Source organism: Microcebus murinus, chromosome 11 (assembly GCF_040939455.1).
Source record: "Microcebus murinus isolate Inina chromosome 11, M.murinus_Inina_mat1.0, whole genome shotgun sequence".
NCBI classification, from domain to species: domain Eukaryota; kingdom Metazoa; phylum Chordata; class Mammalia; order Primates; family Cheirogaleidae; genus Microcebus; species Microcebus murinus.
In genome coordinates, this window is record NC_134114.1 from 43,599,560 (window position 1) to 43,623,405 (window position 23,846).

Sequence of the window (23,846 nt, forward strand, 5' to 3'; positions counted from 1 at the left end):
TCCCCGCCCCCTCCCCGCCCCCAGAACTTCTGATAAGAGCCCAATTGCCCAGCACCTTGATTTGGGCCCTGTGAAATATAGAGCAGAGAAACCAGCTGTGCCAACCTTGTCTTTTGACCTATAGAACTCTGAGATAATAAATTTGCGTTGCTATAATTCACCAGTTTGTCGTGATCTGTTACAGCAACAATAGCAAACTAACACATTATCTTCCTGTTGAGATTAAGAACCATTTGTTGAGTCTGTTCTACACACCAGGCCCTGTGCTCAGAGTTTGGGATGTAAAAATGGGTTCATGTTCTCAATGAGCTCATAGGCACATAAACCCACTGAATAACTCTGTGCTAGAAGTTAGCACAAAGAACTACAGGAGCACAGAGGAGGTGCCTGACTGGCATGACATCCTCAGACTCTTGACTTCTCATCTCTCTAATCACTTCCCCTTCTATTATGCACTCCTCCAATGAAGTGGATCACTAACCTTATCACAAGTCAGAAATTGCAAGCCATCCTTAAACTGCATTGACCCCTCAAGACCTGTGGTTTATACCACATTAATGATAGATATTTCTGCTAAAAGTGCCTTTCTTCTTCCCTTACCCACGCTTTCTCCTCCCAACCCCTGACTGCTACTTCCTGACATTTTTATCCTTTCTTACCTGGATTACTACAAGCACCTCTCAACAACTTTCCTGACTCAACAGCCATCCATTGTCCCAATGCCACTGGAGTCATCTTCCTAATAATTAAATCAATCATGCCATGTTCCACCTCAAAATCTTTCAAAGACTTCCTACAGTTACTACAAAGTCTAACTCTTTGGTTACCCTGAACACACCTTCTATCAGGGCAGAAAATGTCTCTGCTTGGCTTTTAATCCCAGTGCCTAGACCAGATCTGGCACATGGTTGATTCCCAAAAAGAATTCGCTGAATGAATGACCTCAACCACATCTGACTCTCCAGCTTCATCCCTGCTTTATAGCAATGCCCTTCCATTATGCCCCTGCTGTGCAAACTGGTCCACCTTCCCTTTCCTAAGCTCTAGTTTTTCCTCAGGATTACAAAGCCTTGTCTACCAAGCTAGTAAGCATGGCTCACTTTTTAAGATTCTGTCTTCCTCTAACAGGCTTTCTGTTCCCCTTATGGCTTAATCATCCAGGCAAACTGTTCGGTCTCTTCTGAGTCCCTGATGTAAACTATCTCCTCTTCTATGACAGCATCTAGCCCACCGTCTAGTGCAGGGCTATTCAAAGGTAGCCTGTGACTGGTGCTGATGGTTTATTATTAGTGTGGTACAAACTAAGTCCAGAAATCAAGTACAAGCATTTAGAAATGTTTATAGCAGGCCGGGTGCAGTGGCTCACGTCTGTAATCTTAGCACTCTAGGAGACCAAGGTGGGAGAATTGCTTCAGCTCAGGAGTAGAGTTTGAGACCAGCCTGAGAAAGAGCGAGACCCCGTTACTACTAACAGTAGAAAAAATCATCTGGTGCAGTAGCACACACCTGTAGTCCCAGCTACTCAGGAGGCTGAGGCAGGAAGACCACCTGAGCCCAGGAGTTTGAGATTACAGTGAGCTATGATGATGCCACTGCACTCTACCCACGCAACACAGTGAGACTCTGTCTCAAAAAAAAAAAAAAAGTTTATAGCAACTTGACATTGCTGTGACATTCATTCATATATGTGATACTTGTTGAATAAGGCATAAACCAGTTCAGGTGTTGCTGAATTTGTGTGGCAAGCTACAAGTGGTGCAACCTGCATATTCATCATGTGCAATAGGACCATTTATTGATCCACAATAGAGCAAAAGCAAACAAATAAAAAACCCAGTTGGTCCATCCCCACAGATAGTTTGAGAAGCACTTCTTTAAAATGCTCAAGTATGTTCTTATCTTCTCTCTTTCAGGAGCGTTGTTTCCGTCCTCGGATGATGCAGATGTCCAATAAATATCAGTGAAGAAATAAACACATGAGTGATAAGAAGGCTTTGGGGAAGATAGGAGATTATACTATTTCCTAGTGAATGGCAGGAATTGGGCACTTTGGAGCAAGAGGATGGGTAAATGCACTGAGAAAGGAGTGCAAATGAGATGTCATACAGGCAATAGTAAGCTTTCAAAGGTGAAATATTATGCAGAAGGTCACCAGAGTCCTATGACACTGACAACCCCAAGCCTACCCCAGAAGAAGCCCCTTAGCAATAGGCAAGTGAGCTGTGTGAAAGGTGAATGTGAGGGGGTGAGTCTACAGGCAGGTAGACCAACTATGATTTAATTTCAATCATCCTAATGAGAAGGGATTAAAGGCTTGAACAACAGCAGAGATAGCATGGTGATGTCTAGTGCCCAGTAGACACGAAGTCAAGAAATATTAGGCCGGGCGCGGTGGCTCACGCCTGTAATCCTAGCTCTCTGGGAGGCCGAGCCGGGCGGATCGTTTGAGTTCAGGAGTTCGAAACCAACCTGAGCAAGAGCGAGACCCTGTCTCTACTATAAATAGAAAGAAATTAATTGGCCAACTAATATATACAGGAAAAAATTAGCCGGGCATGGTGGCGCATGCCTGTAGTCCCAGCTACTCGGGAGGCTGAGGCAGGAGGATCACTTGAGCCCAGGAGTTTGAGGTTGCTGTGAGCTAGGCTGATGCCACGGCACTCACTCTAGCCTGGGCAACAAAGCGAGACTCTGTCACAAAAAAAAAAAAAAAAAAAGAAGAAATATTTATGAGGCAATACAGGAAGGGCTTGGTGATTCATTAGACAGGAAAAGGGACTGAGTAGCATGACTAAAGTTTCTGGCTTGCTTTGGGTGGCTATGTGCAAGGTGGCATCACCAGATAAGGAATACAGGAAAAGGAACAGGTTTAAGAGACAGGGAATTAGTAAATCCCGGTGTGACAAGCCTGTGGGACATCCATGTGGAGATGTTCAGCAAGCACTTAGGGGAAGGTCAAGGCTGAAGATAACAGCTTTTGGACGCTTTCACATCTAGATGGTGATTAAAACCACAGTAATGGATGCATTAGAAAACTAGTGGTCTAAGGACCACAAACCTTTGGAGAATTCCATCATTTAAGGCTATGGTCCTTGACCTCCAGGCCTGGGACCAGTATCAGTCCGTGGCCTATTAGGAATCAGGCCACACAGCAGGAGGTAAGTGGCAGGTCAAGAGAGTGAAGCTTCATCTGTATTTACAGCCGCTCCCCATCCCTCGCATCACCACATAAGCTCCACGTCCGGTCAGATCAGCAGCAGTATTACATTCTCCTAGGAGCACAAACCCTGCTGTCAGCTGCGCATGCGAGGGATCTAGGTTGCCGACTCCTTAAGAAAATCTAATGCCTGATGATCTGATGCAGAGCTGAGGCAGTGATGCTAGTGCTGAGGAGCGGCTGCAAGTGCAGATTATCATTAGCAGAGATGTTTGACTCACAATAAATGTAATGTGCTTGAATCATCCTGAAACCATCCCCGCCTCCACTACCATCTGTGGAAAAACTGCCTTTCATGAAAGTGGTCCCTGGTGCCAAAAAGTTGGGGACCACTGATTTAAAGGGTGGGCCATGGGAGGGAATCTTGCAAAGACAACAAAAAAGAAAGAGGTAAAAACAAACACCTCACTAGAACTAAGTACGTGTAGAATCACAAAAACAAAAGTGGAAAATATTTTGAAGGAGACAGCAAGGAACAGAGTCAAATGCACCAGAAAGGCCCAGTGTCATAGAACTGAATGGTCTCCAGCGAATTGAGCCAATCTGTAACTGTAAGGAGAGGAAAATTAAGTAGTGATGAAGCAGAAGCCAAAATGCAAATGCAGGTAGGTGAGTAACAGAAGGCATTGAACAGGCCTCTTTCAAGAGGAAGGAGATGCAAAAATCAAGCTTTATTATTCTTACAGAGGTAACACCTTGAGTATTTTTATAGTGAGAAGAAGTAACAGAACAAAGAAGGAACAGAAGGTCTGCAGGAGAAAATGGGAGAGGACAGAAAGGAGCCCTGCAAGGTGGTGCTCTCCCTCCACTGGGGCAAGGGTGACACCTCCTCCTCCAAGAAGGGGAAAGGGAAGAGATAAGTGAGTTAATAACAGGACTAAAGCCTTCCCTGGGGCCCAAGTCTGGAATAGGGCCCTTACTATGTGCTTCCTCAGCACTTGCCATGTCTGTAATTGCCTAGTGACCTGTCTGTATGCAGTGCTAGACTGTAGGTGCCAGAAAGGCATAAACTACATCGTCCTATTCACCACTCTATGCCCAATGCCAACCACACTGCCTGGCACAACTGAGGCCCAATTAAATGTATAGTTGACTAAATGGGGGCAAAAAATTAAAGGGATCCACCAACAAAAGCTTCAATTTTTTGTAGTAAAGTAGGTGAGGTCAGTTGCTGAGGGTTTAGAAAAATGGAGTTAGGTAGGGGATTTTTAGAGAGCAGTGAAAAAACAGGATAGCCTTTCACAGAAATGGAAAATGGAAATTGTTCAATGATGAGTTTAAAGCGATGGTTCTCAATCTTGGATGCACATTGGAATCACGTGCAGAACAGGAAGAAATACTGATGCTTGAGTCCTACCCCAAAATTTCAGATTTAATTGGCCTAGGCAGCCTGACCATTGAGATTTTCTAAAGTTCCTAGATGATTTCATTATGTAGCCATGGCTGAGAGTCACTTAATGAAAAGATTATTTCATGTTGGTCAGGATTTAGCGGAGCCTGGAAACTATGAATTAATCAATTCACTGTTCTACCTGATTTTCCACAATACTGCTCAGCTGCGTGGGTATCCACGCCGAGCATAACTGTAGGATGAATTTGAAGTTAGGCTTTGCCAGATAAAGACAGAAGTGAGACAAGGAACAGGAGACGGAGGGAAAACTACATTCTCTGTGAGAGTGAAGAGAGGGAGGTGTAGGAAAACTGAACAGCCAGAGGCTGTGGCTTGAAGAAGGGACAGAGGAGCTAATTGTATCTCCTGACACATTCCAGGTGATAAGGCCCAGAGACTGGCGGTAGAGCTGTGGGGTTATTACAGTTGTCAGACAAGGCAGTTTAAGATGCTCACACGTTGGCATCTGAAAGGATTTTAAAGTCTCCCAGGGTGATTGCCGGAGTGAGGACAGAGACAGGTCAGAGTCCACAATGCACGGGGACTTCCGGAAGTGGAAGAGGACAAAGAGGACTAAGGAAGGCAGAGTGAGCCCAAGAGAAAGAAGTGCAAAACAGGAGACTTGTTTCATTTTCCCACAGAAGTGAAAAAGTAACAAACTGATTTGAAGTGGCAACAGATACATGGGGGAATTCTGGTCAGTCCACCCAGACATGTAGTACCTATGAACACGGGAGAAAGCCTCTGTTTCTCTCTCTCCTCATATCAGATCCGTCAACAAATCCGTCAACAACTCTGTCTTCTAAATATATTCTAGAATCCAGCCACTCTCACTCTTCTGGTGGCCCAAGACACTGTCCTCGTTTATCTGGCTTATTACAATAGCCTCTTAGCTGGTCTCCCTAACTTTACCCTTGTCCCTCTTCAATCTACTCTTCACATTAAAAACAAAACAAAAATAAGTCATGTCACTTCTTTGCTTAAAGTGTGCCAATATTTTCCCACCTCACTCACAGTAAAAGTCAAGTTCTTATAGTAGGCTATGTGGCTTTACACTATCTGGGCCGGGACTACTCTGATCTTTCCTCCCTTCTCACTTCTTGACTTAACTTCAGTCACACTGATCCCCTTGTCCTTCCTGGAACAAACCGAGAATCCTCCTGCCTCAAGGCATTTGAAACTGTCCCCCCCCCCAAACTGGAATTCTCTTCCTCCAGGTATCTGCCGCAGCTCACTCCTTTAATTCCTCAGATCCCTGCTAAAAGGTCACTCTCACCACCCCACCAACATGCACTTCCCTATCCTCCTTACCCTGCATTATTTTTCTCCATAGTACTTTCACTATTATATATATTTACATATATATATTTCACCAATATTCTATGTTTGTTCATTGTCTGGCCTTTTCCCCCCAATAACACTCTAGAATATAAGCTCCTCAGGGTCAAGGACCTTCTTCTGTTTTGTACACTGCTGCCTCTCTGGCACCGGAGACAGTGCCTGGCGTGTGTCAGCACTCAAGTATTTATTGAGCGAATGAATGAGTGAACCTTCTGCATAAGCAGTCTGCAGGCATGAGGTCAGGGGAAAGAGCTGTGATTCAGTCAATTGTGGAAAGTGGTAAGATTGAGGACATAAAGGAGCAGGATACAATGGAACATGAGTTTTCAAGAATAAAGGACAGAGCTGAAAGAATAATTAATAGGAAGGGAGCCAACAGAAAGGCTATAATACCCAGCAAGGGATTTCTTTTGTAGGCAGTAACCAAGAATTATAACAATGAGAGGAAGGGTGGGAATCGACTGGCACTAAATACCCTGCCTTTGAGATAAACAAGAATTGGCAGTTACAGGTTCAGTCCAGGTGGGAACAGGACTAGGACATGGTGCTCCATCAGGGGACGGGGTGGTGCCCAGCAGTGGACGGGCAGGCATGTAGATTGAAGAAAACTGTAGAGAACAAAAATCATAATGGTCTTTCCCATTACAAACGTGAACCTAGGGAAAGTGTTATAGTACACATACACAGAGTAGTACATATCCATAAAATATACAGGTAAGCCCATTAAGGGAAGAAAAATAAATGGTCCTCAAAGAGAAGGGTGGGCAAGAAAAGTAACAATAGTGAGATTAAATTAATTCATCCTGCTTTCTATTTATGGGTGTGACTCACTGATTCAGCCTCATCTAGTAATGTAGTGTTCCACAGAAGTATTTCAGATAACTGAAGTGCTTATCTGTAGGTATAATCACAGATATATATCTATGATTCTGATTTTTTTAAAAAGTAGAACATTTTTTAAAGATTTCAATCATCTTATTCCTGAACTTTTCTGGATGATTCAGGGATACTATGAAGAACAACAGTATCACAGCAATGTCCTATGGGACTCTCCAGGTATATGGCTGTGGACCTTTGCCCTACAATAACAAGTTCCACATTGCTAGGCATTTTGGAATACTTGAGTCTGCTTTTTAATAGAGTTCCTGTCTCCTATGAGTTTGTTAGCCACTGCACTTTCTGCTGTTTGTTACTAGTGTTCCTGATTCTACAAAATCTCACTCATTCTAATTGGCTGTCCCTAACCTGCTATGGGATGGGAAATGAGAAAACTGATGTCACTGGAATGTTAGAAACGGCGCTAAGTGGACTGCAATTAAAAAACAGAGGGTCTCCCTCTGGGTGGAGTACAGATTTATTCAAAGGACTCTGGGACATTGTTTCCTCTACACGGGGGTGATTTCTCTGCTCTCTTACTCATTTTCAGCAGCAGTCTGGGTACTGAAGCTTCATGATCAATGACCTCTGGGTTAGCAGACTGTTCTTATAACACTTTCTTCAGTTCAGTTCTACTAAAATGATTATTATAAGGTATCTCAATCCTCTTTAACAAATTAAAAAAGGAACACATATTTGGACAACACAGGATTTGCATTTATCCCACGTCTGCAAAAGACATCTCTAATTGAGAACAAAATTTATAATCTATAATTTGGTTATTGTAACTAAAGAAAACATTTTCCCAGGAAAAGTATAGTTATGCTCCCAAGCTAGTACACGAACTGATTTGCTGCATAATATTTGTAAATATATCTGCAATATAGTATTGCTAAAAATATCATTACTGAATTTTTAAGCTAAATAATTTTGATATGAAGGAAAAGATGCCAGAAACAATTTAGAAAGGCTAATACTTCCTTCCATTATTTATCTGGATGATGTTTAGTTCAATATTACCCACTCTAGCCTGGACAACAGAGGGGGGTCCTATCATTGTCACAGGACAGAGTGTCCTAATAAAATATATATTAATACATCAAAATGTGTGTGTGCATATATATATATATATATATATATATATATGCACACACACACTCTCAGTGTATGGCCCTTTCAAACAGAAGCTCAACATCAACAGACAGAAAGTGCAGATAATGCAAGATTAAAACAATGACTGCCCTATAAAAGTGATCTTGGAAAATATTTGCAAATATTTTTCTAGGTAAACACAGAAAGACATTTTCATTCTAGATAACTTTATACAAAATATTCAAATACCATGGTTAGTTGGGGGAAGGAGAAATTCTAGTTATTCTGGCTGGTTTTATCCACCATTATGAGTTTTAGTATGTCTGATATTTGTCATATCTCAACAATTTCTAAACCTTTAAATGCCCCATCATAAAGGAATTGCCCAGAAAAGGACACCTTAGTTCTATAAATAAGCATTTAATGTGTTTACTTAACCTGCAATGATTAACAAGGAATAGAAATAAAGGAATTTCCATAATCTCAAACAGCCCCCTGACCCAGTTTCCCCATGACTAATTTTGGCACCACAATCTACCCAGGTTACAGGCTCCAAGCCTTGGCCTCCTATCCATCCTGCACACCCAGACTCCTCACCTATCTTTCAATTCCTCTACCCTACTCACTCCTCTCCATCCATACAGGCACACCCTGCCTAGGCTCTGTGCTGGACCAAGGGGTCGACTTCCCCTGTTTTACACCCCTAGTTCCCTCTCCACTAGCAGTGTGACAAGCCAGCTCAAAGCAGTCTGATCAGGTCCTTTTTCTTTTCAGAGCCCTCCAGCCTTATGTTCTAGAGCCACAACCAAGCTGGAATTCCTGATCCTGGTCTTCATTAACTGAACTTCTTTAACCCCTTACTCACCTCTCACTCTGATGCCCAATAATCTAGTCTTTCAGTCAAGTAAACTTTCTTGCTGTTCCCTGCATTCTCTGTGCTACACCTTCATAGACTTTAAAATTGTAATAGGAATACATTATTCGGAGACTTTGAGGACTAGCATTTTTTCTTTAAAAGTTAACATATATCTTTAAGAAAATGAAAACTATTTCTACTACTGAAAATCTAAGAATAAATGGATTTGATCTGCTTTATTAATTTAGCACAACATATGCCTAATATTTCATTCTTATTCTACTTCAGGTAAGGCATTTATAGCTTTGAAAAAATGTATTAAATGTATCATCGTATGGGACCGTATGGAAACATGCCAAACTGCTGACTTTCATATACTCAGTTCATACTTTTTCCCTATATAATACCAAACAATAAGAGATTTTAAAAAAAAATCATAAGGTATAGGTAAACACTGCATTTTTAAACATTGAGAATAAAGAAATAGCAAAGTTATTAAAATGTAAACTGACAGAAAGCTTAATATATTAATATTTATGTGAGATAAAAGCAGTTAAATTTCTCCTATTGTTTTTAATTTTTTCTTGTGATTGTTTATATAATTAGACTGCATATTATCTCACTATTGCCCTTTTAGTCATAACCAGATTGGAGGTTTTTTTTTTTAATTTTTCAGGTTGATTAAATATTTGATGACATTAAGAAATTATTTTTAACTTCATAGGTGGGATAATATTGTAATTTTTTAAGTCCTTATCTTTCAGAGATATACTGAAATATTTACAGATGAAATAAGATTAGCCATGAGGCTGAGTGATGGGTACATCAGTTCATTACATCATTCTACTTTTATAAATGATTGGAAATTTCCATAATAAGAGTTTTTTTAAAAGGAAGAAATAAAATTTCCATTTTGAAATGCTTGTTATAAAGTTTTTTTTGAAAGCATATTAGGAGATGGTTCTTGCTCTTCATAAATATATTCCACAATTTTTTTTCTCAAGAAATACTTCAACAACCTTTTTAAAAATGCCTACAAGGGGCTATAAAGCAATTTATCAAAATGTTAGCAATTGTTATTTCTGGTTGGTAGGATTATAGGTGATATCTGTTTTCATTGTTGTTACAACATTTTGGTTTTTTATTTTTTGTTACAAGTTTTCTGTATTTCTAAAGTCAGCACATATTATTATAGTTAGAGAATAATCTGATTTTTCTGATTATATGGAAGGATGATTTTTCCACATCAAGCACAGAAAACCTGTTTGTACCATAAATCTCTGTATCTTCTTCTATGTTTACCATGAAAAATATCAATGAAAACATGAGCACAAGAGCCTAGCTGTCCCCAAAACTACCTGTCTTATAGCAGCAGCATAGAAAGAGTGAGTTCTGACTGTCATTGGGGAAGGGTGTATGTACTACAGAAGATGATTCTGGAATGATGGGAAGGCTGGTAAGATTTTGGTCTCATTTTGGCAGGGCAGACTTATTGACTCGCACAACTGAGTGCTCATAATGGACTCTCTAAGAGCAGATAGTCCAGAGGAGTCGGGCGTTTCTGGGAATGTGATATATGATATCTTACACTATTTTCATTTTAAGTGTAGCTTGAGCAAGGCTTATGTCTGGCTACTCATATATAGCTATATTTTTGTTTTCTCTCGTTTTTCATTTAGATAATTAGGGAGACAAAAAGAGAGGAAAAATTTCTCTTCATCCTTGAATAAGAGGAAATAGTTAATACGTTTTAGATTCTTTGCCCTGAACATCATTCTCTCTTCCTTCTCCCCCACATCATTTTATTTTGAATAGAATTAGTTGCCCATCCTCTATGTGAGGCCTAGCAGAGAGGCTCTTGAGGTCCTTGTTCACAGGCATCAGGGCTCCCAAGACTCAATATTAGAGACTGTGAGGTGCTTGAGGAAGGCACCATGTCTCTATTTATTAATTCAACAAATATCTGGTACCTACTCTGTGCCAAGCACCCTTCTTGACACTAGGAATACACCAAGATCCCTGTTCTCATGAAGTTTACTTTCTTGTAGGAAGATGCACAAGTAAATAAAGATAAATACAAACATAAATAATACAAACAATGGCAAGAGTTACGGAGAAAGTAAAATATAACATGAAGTGATAGGGTAACCGGGGCAGAGGGCTGCAACAGTAGATGGGTAGTCAGAATGATCCAGGACATTGGAGAGGATGTAGGAGCCAAGTGGTCCTGAAGGAGAAACAGCAAAGGCAAAGGCCTGGTGAGAGGAACAAACTTAGCGTGTCAGAGGAACAGAAAGCAGAGCACAAGGAGAGTGATGCTGGACAGCTCAGAGAGACGGGCATGCAGGGTCTTCTGACTGTAGTTAAGGAGCCTGGGTTTTATTCTAGGTGCAAGAGGAAACCAGAGTATTTTTTGTTTGGTTGGTTATTTTTTTTTTTTTGTAGTATGACTATTTTTCAATTTTTTTAATTATGGTAAAATACACAACAGAAAATATATCATCTTAACCATTTTTAAATGTGCATTTCAGTGGTATTAAATACATTCATACCATTGTACAACCATCACCCACCATCCATCCTCCAGAACTCTTTTCAATTTGTAAAACTGAACCTCTCATCAGAGGCTTTTAAGCAAAGCAGTGATATAATCTGATTTATGTTTTAAAAAATTAATTTAGTTGCTTGGTAGAGAATTGATTATAGGAAGACAGTAGGATTAGGAGCCTACTGAAGTAGATGGATTCAGGATATATTTTGTGGACACAGCTGACAAGATTGCTGCTAATTTAGATGAGTATGAGATAAAGAAATGAGGAGGGGAGATGTTTTCTACATTTTTATATCTCCAGTGTCTAGCACATAGCAAATAGCTAATGTTTATTACATAAATGAGTGAATATTGACTTAACATTTAAAACGTAGAAACCTTTCTTCCTAGAGAATTAGGACAACAAAAATGAAAACTACCATGGACATAGGAGTTATCTTTTTGCTAGTGTCTGTACTACTTGTGTCCTTGTAACATGGATAGTCTACACAGTTGGTTCATGTCAGCATGATCTGCCTAATTTTAATATTAGCACTAAAAGCTAATCTTTTACATGTAGACAAATAAAGTTAAACTTTATTAAGCATTTTACATATATTATTTTATGCCTTTCTAAATCAACAGCTTTTAAACTTTGAGACTATGGTACCAGGGGCCACCTCCCCAGAGATTACATGCATACACAAATTTGATAATTTGGAGAGTTTATAGACCTTCCAAAGTCCATCTACAGACCACCCTCAAGTTTAAGAAGCTCTGCTCTACCCAGTGCTAGAGTTGTTATTCTGTATCATTACGAGAACCTTATTAGCCCTGGAGCCTATGGAGAAATGCTCAAAGAGTTTATCTTCATTACCATCCATAGTAAGTGAGCTATCAATAACCAATATTAGTATTAAAAAATCTCTGAGTCCTCAGCAAAACTGTTATTTCAAATACTATCCATAAAGTGATTCGAGATCCTCTTTAGAAGAGCCTACTTGATAAATACCTTTTACAGTTCACTTCTAGGAAAAAAAAATATCTTATGGATTATGCTTTAAAGGAAATAGACCATTAGAGTTGTAGTTACTCTTTTAATATGAGCTCCCAGCTAACAGTTAAAATTTAGTGTTCCATTAATCACAACTCCATCACCTAGATTTTCCCCTTCTATGCTTGGATCTTAATATATTTACTGTGAGCATTTTAAGTCTTTTTTGGAAAAAAAGTGGAATGTAAATTATGTGTGATCATATGCAAACTTTGCAGTCTTCCTACTTCATAAGCATATTATCTGCCTCCCCCAACCAGTACTTTTTTCCTAAAGATAAAAAAATAGATTGTAAGACCACACATAATAAGTAGCAGGATGTATAACCAGAATTTCTGCACTCTAGACCTAGATCTGCTACTCCCCACTCAGATGACGTTGGGAAAAAAAACACTTACATTTCTTGAAGCCTCAGATTTTTGGTCTCTAAAATTGAGTTAAGAGCACATACCACACAGGGCTGCAATAGAATTGAGCAACAACCATATTTGCCTCTTAGTGAGGAGATGGCTAGCAACCCATCCTTGCTCTGCTTACTGATGAAATGATAAAACCAAAGGTTGGGGACTGACAGATTTTGAAGAGAGTGCACAGCAAAGCAGTGGGCACTGCCTCTCCATTAATCTCACCCCTATCCAGCCTCACAAAACTACCTCCATAAAATACTCAGGCAATCACCTAAAGGGGATGAACTAAGCCCTAAACAAAGAATAGGGGCTGTTGGATGAAAAGAAAGCCCATGGCTTGGGCTAGATGATTTAATCATCTCTGCTAAAATATATTTTTTTCTTTTACACTTTCAGTTGTGGTTCAGGGTTAGGTTTTATAACACGTGGGCCTCAGAACTAGGTACGTCACTGCAATGCCCTGAGCTTTGGTTTTCCTACTTGATTGTTACACGGAGGATGTATAATCCTTGCCCGGTCATGTTCTCCAGTAACGCTGTAAGGAGTAATGAATGTTGTTACTAGTAGACAAAGACAGAGCAAGGTGATTTAGGAGCTTCAAAAATTCAGTGTAAAGCCATATTCAGAGTTAAGGCTAACAAAGAGAAAAATGATTATAAGTCACAAAGGCCCCTGGGCTTTGGTTGAAAGAACTTGTTTCTGGTCCCAACATGCTAAATAGGTTAAATAGCCTAAATAGGCAGATCAACTTGGCTTCACTGGGCCTCAGTGTCCTCAGCATTAAAACAGGTGGGCCTAAACAACCTCTAAGGTCCTTTGAGGCTAGAAACACTGTCTTTAAAAAACAGTCTACATGCTCATGTCCCAGCAAAGGTTTCACATCTTAGCCCCTTGGATAGGATAACTCGCAGGGACATCCCAATGGGACTGAGCCCCAGGTGCCCACAGTGGTAGTGGCCTCCTCATAACATTTCCCTGTCTCACTTCCCCACTCCCCAACTGCTGGTACTTGGAGCACAGTGGCACATACTTGCAGTCCCAGCCATTCAGGAGGCTGAGGCGGGAGGACCCCTTGAGCCCAGGAGTTTGAGACCAGCCTAGTGAACAAAGCGAGATCCCTGTCTCTTTAAAAAAAAAAAAGACCTACATCCAAAATTCAGATTAAAATGACTAAGTGGTAAGTACATGGGCATTGAAGTGTATATTGAACAGGGTCTGATTTCCAGTGTTGTTACTAATAATGTGACCTTGCGCAAATTTCTGAACTCCTATTGACATCACTTTCCTTGTTTAGAAAATTGAAACAATATCACCTTGGGAGGGCTTTTATAAAGATCAAATGAGATAAGGCACATATAGAATTTAGCACAGTGGCTGGCATTAATATATAGCCAGTGCTTAATAAATGCTATTATTATAAAATATACTTTTATTTTTCTCATTTTATAAGTTCAGTCTTTTTTCATTAACCTGTTAATACTTCAGAAAAGAATTACAAACTTCTATAATTACTATTTGAATCTAAAGTTATACCTTAACCACTTAAACTTATCAGCTTAATAGCACTAAGAAATTTATCAAGTTTAATAGACTCTAGCTAATGCTATACTATGTATTTTTGCTTTCAATTTTTATGTAAGTCATTTAAGGCAGGTAGGAACCAGCTCTAAGTTCTACATATGGGTTCATATTATTAAAATAAACTCAAATGTTATAAGAATGCTAAAAACCAAATTTAAAATAAGAAGTATGAGTTGATTGAATACATAGTATGCTAAACAAAGAAAAATATGTATTCTGCTGTATTACATTCCCAGCGGCAAAGTTTCACTTTGTCTTTATTAACACAGGTACATAGAGTAACTCCAGAAGCAAAGATTTTGACTCCTTACAATACTATAACATAAACTATTACTGTGAGACTAATAGGAACAGCAATTTTGACTAGTTCTGGTTAATCAAAAAGTTGTTTATAGTGATGAATCAAAAAAGTATTTACTTACCTTTATAAATACTTACTTTACCTTAAAATACATAAATAGGCATCAAATTCCCCAATTTTCCAAAGTAGTTCTAAGACTTTCCTTGAGGAAGAGGTCCTAACCAATATTTGTCTGATATAAACCATGCCTAGAACTTATCTTCTACAGTTTCCAGTTTTAATTTTCTAAGTGGTCCCCAAAACAAACAAAAAAACCACAAAAACAAAACAACTAAACAAAGTTGTAAAGAAAGCTCAGGTTATTATCTTTCAAGTTTTTACAATTTTATTTCTGATCTTTTACAGTTTTCCTGACCACTTTCTTTGCAACTCACTTTTAGGGAATCTTTCCAAAGAACTTAACATTGCTTTCACAGAAATAATAATACTCTTTCCTTTTGTATAATACTTATGTTTCATAAGTTTACACACTTATCTAAATGATCTATCACAATAACTGGTATAATTGGCACCAAGATGTTTGCAATATCTGGGACAATGTTCAGTTGGTTAAAAAAAAAAAGATGTTTGCAATAAATACAACAAATTGCTGTTAAGCCAATAACCTTGCAGGTGGAGAAGGGAACTGACTACTAGAAGCCAGTGTTCATCCTGCCTGGGCACAACCCAGTTTGCTTTATTGGGAAACAAAAGAGTATAGGCTCATAGGTCAACTGACATTGATGGGATTGTATTTGTATTAGGATGAACTATATGCAAGTTGCCAATAACCAGCTGGGATTGTCTACCTTTAGAAATGACAATCGCATGTTCAACTATATATATGCACATACATACACACACGTATATATATACATGTATATGTATTTTTATATATATATTTTATATACACACATTTTATTTTTAAAATACTGACTATAATATTAAATGTGACATTCACCACACATTTTTTTCTTCCTTTGAATAACAAATAGTTGTTCTCACTATTTTTTGACTTAAAAAATTCCATTACACATTTGCTCAGGAACTCACCTTAAGCTAATGAATAATCAATAATTAGATTCTGGATTCCTAAGAAGGTCATTTCTACCTTCTTCCTTTCTTCAAGTTAAAGTCATACCTGTTAGAATTACAAAGACGAGGAAGAAGCATGAAGGTACCAGTATGTGCCTTTGAGCTAACTGAACAAGCAGCAGAGGAATTAAAATGCAGGTGAACATGGTTGGTTGGTTGGTTGATTTCTGAGACATAAATCTTTTGGGCCCTCAGGATCAAAGACAGCACTGTCTGCCTAAAAAGGCACAAAACAAACAAACAACAAAAAAAAAACAACAGGCAGGACAACAGGCAGACAAGCCTCTGGACAGACTTACAGTAAGTCACCTTCAAGTAACAAGCACCCTTTACTTTTGTTCTGCCCTTCTTAGGTCATTTAATTCTAATAAACAAATAAATCACAAATGTGCTATTAGGACAAAACCCAGAAGTTTGGAACAGAAAGGAACAGGGGGCACTATATTTAGGTTAAGGGCTACTGGTGAAACTCTCTTTTTCTAAATTTTACATTTCTACCACTGCCCCCAAAAAGGGGGCATAAATCAGGTTTATTCATATGGTTGCCTCATGCACTTGCAAAACTATTCTATATCAGTGTCCTAGCATCTCTTATACAGGCTAAACTATCAACCCACAGTGTTAGTATGCAGAACGGGAAACGCCTAAATGTTGTAATTAAACCTGAGTTTAAATCCTGGCTCCATACTTTCACCAGTGTAGCCTGAAGACTCTTTCTCTTTTTTTCACCTTTCTGTACCTATGCATATGAAGAGCCAGACCTTGCTGGCTTCAGAAAAGTCATGAGAAAATGCATACTAAGTGCCTCACTGCAACTATTATGCCTAAAAGAGACCAAATTTGTTACCTTGTAATTGTCACTAAGAGATTAAAAACTTAAATGCAGGCTTGAGCATCCTATAAGCACAGAGGCACAGAGGATGTCCATGAAATTTATTTTCTATTCCAAAACTCATATGCAAGCTAAGCATAATCAAGATATCTAATGTAAACAATGAAGGTAGCTGTCCTTTCCAGATCAGATAGAGAAATGAGATAGAGACTTGATAGGAGGAGGTGAGGTCTCAGAAAGGTAAAGTGGTAAATGCTAGGGATGCTTTCAAAATACAAATCTCAACAGGTCCTTCGCTTTCTTATAGGTCTCCCACGGCTCCGTTGACTTCAAGATGAAACCCAAAATCTTTAGTAGGTCAAACAAGGCTCTCAGTAAACCTGGCTCCTGCATGCCTAGGCAACCTTATCTCACACCTTCTTCTGTAAAGTATTTCCAATTCTGTGTGATCACACCTGCATTATGTCTGCCTAAATTTGATTTCCCTTCCCTCCCATTTTGCAGCTGCCCTAACTCCCACTCTTCCTTCTTTCAGCTCGGAGGACTCTGTTTGCCTCACTCTGCTCTGCCTCCCAACACCATGTCTGTGTATATCACACACAGCACAGTTTAGCATATTGTACTGTAACTTTGTGATGTTTACCTCCCTGTACCCCGCCCAGACCTGGACTGGTCTTAGCATCTTGCCAGCCACTTTGCCTGACACAAAGCTAGCACCCAAATGTTTGTGTGGTATACAATTTCTGATACTCCCAAATTTTGTCTAGGTTTGGCTCTATTACCTTATATTAGAGATGACAAGAAGCCAGGCTACTCGTGTTCATGGTCTAAGTGGCTGCTTGTCCATATTGATTAAGATTTGTCTTTAACCTGTAAGACCTGTAAGTTACATGGACACTTATTTAAATTTTTTATTTTTTTGAGACAGAGTCTTGCTCCATTGCCCAGGCTAGAGTGCCATGGTATCAGCCTAGATCACAGCAACCTCAAACTGCTGGGCTCATGTAAGCCTCCAGCCTTAGCCTCTTGGGTGGCTGGGACTACAGGCATGAGCCACCATGCCTGGCTAATTTTTTTTCTATTTTTTAAATAGAGACTGGGGTCTCACTCTTGCTCAGGCTGGTCTTGAACTCCTGACCTCAAGCAATCCTCCCACCTCGGCCTCCCAGAGTGCTAGTATTACAGGCATGAGCCACCGCGCCCAGCCACTTACTTAATTTGAATAATAGTCTCTTAAGAAATACTTAAGATGGTATGCCTAATTCTGTCATTTACAAAAAGGATAATTTCACTTGCCAATATGTGATTTTACTATATCTAAATCAATTAGGAAAAATGAAAACTTTGATTTTTTTAGAAGACCAATCTCATAAAATGCCCAATTTGCATTAGCTTTCAACTTTTCATAACTTTGTAAATGGTCAAAATTGGATAAGTCACAAGAAATACATGTAAGAAATGTTGTTTATGGTATGCTTCTTTCCATGCTGTATGATGTGTATTATTGAAATTCCAAGTTATTCCTCAGTTTAACATGCTACTATATTTACAATAACTCTAAATTTATTTGTCTAGTAAATAGCATCCTTCCATACCCTAAACTGATATGCACAAGTAGCACATCATGGAAAATAAGCAATTTTTAAAATTAGAAAAAATTCTACTACTTCAACTTGACTAGAAATTGAGGACAGGGGATTTCTTTTATGTACATTCTAATGTGTAGCATAGTTCATATTATAGGATGAATTATGTCCCCCCCCCTGAAAAAAATATGCTGAAGTCCTAACCCCAATACATCAGAATGTAACATTATTTAGAAATTGGGTCTTTGCAGATGTAATCAGTTAAGATGAAGTCATACTGGAGCAGCATGGGCCGTTAATTCAATATCACTGGTGTCTTTATAAGCTGATGGCCATGTGAAGACACAGGGAGAAACCATGTGAAGACAGAGGCAGAGATTAGAGTGATGCCTCTATAAGGAATGCCAAGGATTGCAGCTGTCATTAGAAGCTAGGAGAGAGGCATGGAACAGATTCTCTCTAAGAGCCTTCAGAAGGCAACACTGATGACACCCTAATTTTAAACTTGTAGCCTACAGAACTATGAAACAATAAATTTCTGCTGTTTTAAGCCACCCAGGTTGTGGTTACTTGGTTACAGAAGCCCTAGGAAATTGATACAGTATTTCATAATATGTTCATATTGAATTGAATTGCTGTTACTTCATAGGAAGAAAAGGTAGATACAATGCATTGATCCTGCTTTTAAAATTGCTTTTAGAAATCTGACAATGTGCACTGAGAACCATAAAAATGACCATACTTGTTGACAAAGTAATTCCACTTCTGGAATACTATTATAAGAAAACAATCCCTAATTTGTAAAATGATATATCTGCAAAGATAAGTATTACTATAACTTAGGTTGTTTAGAATTTGTTGCTAATATACCCATCTAACAATAGAGTATTAGTTAAGTAAATCACATCATAATTACTGGAATATAAATAATAAGAGTTTTAAAAATTATGTAAGATGAAAAATGCTTACTATTATATGGAAAACACAGAATACCAAAATTCTATATGGAGTATGATGTAGGAAAATATACATAGAAAAAAAAAAGAGAGAGGCAAAATGGCAAAATATTCATTGCGGTAGAATTATGCTCAGTGGGTCAGAACTCTATTCTTGGCTCTCCAATCTCACCTTTTTGGTACCGCGATCCAGGCTTCTCCCTCACCTCAAACCTCCCCAAGCACAGCCGATTCTTTCTTGGCAACGCCTCTTAGTATTAGTCCAGGACTGCATTACCTTACACAGATTTTATGAAAAGATTCCTATTTGGCCTGACTGCAGCCTCATCCAACTATCATATCTACCATCAGAATAAGACAGTAATTCTACTGCCAAATATATGTACTGTGTTAATCTATTAATTTATATTTTATGCACTTTTATGTGGTATATTTTTTAATCAAAAGGGTTAGTTATTTTAACTTACTGTGGTTTCATATCTTGTTTTGTTACGATAAGGATTCATGGTTCTCTGCTGATTTGGCCATACTACATTATACCTCTAAACGTAAATGGGTACCTGACTGTAGCAATGGAGTGAGCATAAGCTTTTATCCCCTTCTTTTACAATGTCTGCCAGCTCCCCTGTGGGTACCAATGCAAACTCCTTAACATCCTGTAAAACCTCGCTTAAAAATTCCCACCATCATCAAACTCATCCCATCTGTGCTACCTGAATTTATATTGTTTATATTATTCTACAAATCTCAAGCAATTATTGGCTGTAAGGCCTGAAGATTTAATGTCCTAAGTTGTTTACAATCTTCTTATGGAAAGCAAACACAAAAGATGATCCACAGTAGAAAACGGCATATGATAACGATAAATGAGCGTTCATGGGTAGGGAGGAGGGAGAGTAGTGACAAGAAGATGGGAGTGGGTGAGACTGACAAAGGCTAGGAGAAACCAGGTAAAAGTTGAACCTTCTGACATGTCATGACTGGGAGAGAGATGACATGAGACAGGGCTATTGAGTTTTGCATGCTGGTGACTAGGATAACGGTGGAGCCCCTGATAGAAATTACCTAGAGATGCTTTGGGGGAAAGCAGGGCAAGTCCAAATGGAGTATCATCATTTGCACAGAGAGATGTTACACGAAAACTAAGGAAGACACCTAGAAAGCAACAGAATCTTAAGCCACATAAGTAGCAGTTGATGGAGGAAGCAACAAAGTTCTATGAATCTATTTTTCTTTTTTTTTCTTAAGAGCCTAAACTGTACAAAGACACACAAGGAAAATAGGGACCTGAGATTTAGAGCCTGGTCAATGATGCCTGAATGAGTCCTGCGCACACAGGACTTCAGGAGAATAAGGACGAGGAGAGGAACCCTAAGTGAGGTAGTACAGGGCAGTGGTTAACAGCGGCAGCACCGAAGCCTGAGCCCCAGAGCTGGAATCTCCTGTTGCTCCCATAGGTGTGGCCTTGAGCAAGTTACTTAACCTCTCTGTGCTTCAGTTCCCTCCTCGTTAAAATGAGAATAATATTACCTACATCACTGGATCGTTGTGAAGACTGAGAGTTAACACGAGTACTTAGATCAGTGCCTGGCACCTAAACATTGATGAATGTCTACCATTGGCGCGGGGAATTTTATTTAGCCCTAGGTGACCTTGGGGAGACCAATTTCTGATCAGTAGTACGAGTAGAAGCTACAAAATAAGTGAATTAATAAGCAAGTGCGAGGTAAGAAGGCTGGGACAGACACAAAGTATTGATGATTCTTTCAGAGCAGTTAAGCAATAAAAGCGAGGAGTGCGATCAATAAAGGATAACCTGCGAGCACAGGGTGAAGCGAAAATGCTTTCCAAAGGAAAGCATATAGCAGCAGCAAGAGGGAAAAGACCAGTAAGGGAGGGACTCGGGTCGCTGAAACTATTCTTCAGGCGGTTTGGGACCTGTTTGCCCGACTACCCTGGGAGCGGGGTCGGGGCAAAGACCGGATCCTTCGCGTCCGGAGTTCCCCAGGGAGCGCCCAGAGCGCTCTCCCTCGCATCCGGTACGTCGGCATCAGCGGACTGACTGCAGGGAAGGCCCGGGTCCCGATGAACGATCCTTCAGACGCCAGCACAACAGGCTTCCCCATTTCCATCTCAGGTATGACCTGTTCCACAGCTCTGTACTCATCACCCTCCTCAGCTGCCAGCAGCAGCCGCCGGGACGGGATGCGGCTCGCGGAGCCGAGAGGGAGACAGCGCCCCGCTCCGAGAGCAGCGCCCGACTCGACTCCGGCCGCGAGGACGCGGCGCCCAGAGGGGCAGGAAGGAAACAGGACGAAAGGGCTCGGGAATGCGAGGGCATGGCCAGCGAGCCAGGTCCCGGCGCTGGGAGAATGACCTCGGCGTCCAAGGTCGAGCAGGTCCTTCTCTCTGCCGGTCCCGCCGGCGAGCACCTCTGCCCCTCCCGGCGCCCCGCGGGGACCCCCGCCCGGCTCCGCTCGCCGCGCGCCCGCCGGCCGCGACCTTCCCTCGGGGATGCCGGCGGCGGGGGCTCCCCGGCGGGCAGGTGGCGCGGCGGCCCCGCGCTCCGGCGGACGGCGGCCTTGGCCCTCCGCGCGCAGGCCGTGCGGACAGAACTTCCAAAGCGCCTCCCCGCAGCCCGGGGCGGGCCTGGCCGGGCTCCGCGAGCCCCCCGCACCCGCCGCCCGCGCGCCGCGCCCCGGTGCCTCCCTGCCTCCCTCCGGCCGCTCGCGACGCCCTTCCCCGGCCCCTCCCTCCCCCGCCTCTTCTGCGCGCCGCGAAAGTTTGGCCCGGCCCGCCGGCCGGGGCCCGCACTCACCGCGCGGGCAGCGGAGCCGGAGCGCGGGGCGCGGAGCGGGGTGGCGGCGCGGCGCGGAGCTCCTCACAGCGGCCCCTGCCGTCCCGGCCGCGACTGAGCTGCAAGGGCGAGGAGGCCGCCGGTGTCACCTGCCCGCTCTCCCACCCGCCCGCGTGACGCGGCGCGGCGCCGCCCCCTGCCCGCCGCGGCCAGGTACCCGCGAGGGGCGGGCGCTCCGGGCGCCTCACCTCGCCCAGCGCCCCGCCGCCCGCCCCGGCCCTGGGTGTCGGTTCTGGTCCTTGTGCTGCACGTCTTTCCGAGCACAGATGCCGTCATCTCGAGGCTTAATATAAATAATGTGAAAAGCATCGCCAGGCATGACTCATTAGGCGATGAGTTGCAGGAAAATCTGAAATGAGGAAAACCTGGCTGAGAGTAAGGCTGGAGGAGGAGGAGAAAAAAGGGAGTCCCTGCTCCCGAAGGGACGTGCGGAGGGCTAAGTCACATCTAAGATGGAGGCAGCCCACGACGGCCCGGGAGCAGCAGCCCGATCTGGGTCAGTTCAGTCCCCTGCTGATCGAGAAACCGGAGAATGGCTGCAAACGGCGGGGGCGGGGTGACTGGTGGGGGCTTTTACAGCGACCAAGAGCAGATTGTACATAATCTAAATTAACTCTTTTCCCTGATAACAGCAACTGCTGCAAGAACAAAGTCTAGTAAACTCATTTCTCCTTATCTACTGTTGGATGGAGAAGTGGGGTGGAGATGAATATTCGCGTGTGCACCTGCGCCCAATTGTTTTTTGTTTTTTTTTAACTTACCTGGCCTTGTGTCTGGTAACTATCTTTTTAACCACCACGAGATTTGGAATCATGACATTAATAGCTTTCCCAGCAAAACAGGAGTCTAGGGAAGGAAGGTACTTGCTTATAAGGCAAAACCAAGGGGTAGTGTTTGAGCTGCCTTCTAGGAGGTTGCAGTCCTGACCCACGCACCTCACAGGTGTGGGCTGTGTGTTTGTGTGTGAGTTCTCAGCATAGAATCGGGATTTTTTTTTAAAAAAAAGAGGGCAACAAGGCAGGGTTAGTAGGAACAAGAACAATCTGGTCAGAAGCATATTTTCCTTACATGTAGGGTTTGCCTTCTACAGCTTAACCCTACTACATTAAACAAGAGGTTTTAATTTTTCATGAAAACTTTTTAAAATTTTTTAAAATTTTTCTTCTTTTGTATTTTTGCATTAACTGAAATCTATTTTTAAAATTTTTTTAAATTTTTTCTTCTGAAAAACTTCTAAGAGTGCCCGTTTAGTAGCCATTAAAAGGAAAACAAAAAAACATGAAAGTTCAAATTTAAGAGAATCTTGAAGTCAAACTAAAGATTTATCCTTCCTTTTAGATAAACTTCATTTTCATATTTTACAACATCATTTAGTAAATTTGGTGTATCCTTTAGGAATTGGAGGCACTTAATATTTGCCTTTGAGTCTGTCACTATCTACTCATTTATTATAGATATATATTTAAAATTTTCTATGTGCAGAAGGTCAAACAGATTCATTTATTTAACAAATATTTGAGTGCTGCTCAAATATTCCAGGCCCTGAAGATTCAACAGACAACAAAACAAACAACAAAATCCCTGTTCTCATGGACTATACATTTATTCTAGTTGGGATGACAGGTAATAAATAAGTAAAAAATGTAGTGTTCAGGTTGTGATAAGTGCTACGAAGAAAAACTAAAGAAGGGATGGGAAGAACTTTCGGAGGTGGGGAATTGCAATGTTTAAGTGGTTAGGAAGGCCTCAATGAAAGGAAGCTTTTGAGCCAAAATTTTAAAGAGGTGAGGCGGCAAGCTTGTCTATCTGGCAGTGGTATTCCAGTCTATGGGGACA

General features: G+C 41.1%; 1 protein-coding gene across 1 annotated transcript in view; it reads right to left on the reverse strand.

Annotated features, from left to right (window-relative positions):
- ELOVL7 (ELOVL fatty acid elongase 7) overlaps nucleotides 1-22,135 on the reverse strand; it is a 90,491-nt gene extending 68,356 nt beyond the window's left edge. Inside the window, exon 1 of the mRNA XM_012775635.2 lies at nucleotides 21,972-22,135. The gene's annotated coding sequence lies outside the window, so the exon portion shown is untranslated. The remainder of the gene's footprint in view (nucleotides 1-21,971) is intronic.
- Nucleotides 22,136-23,846: the final 1,711 nt, after the last annotated feature.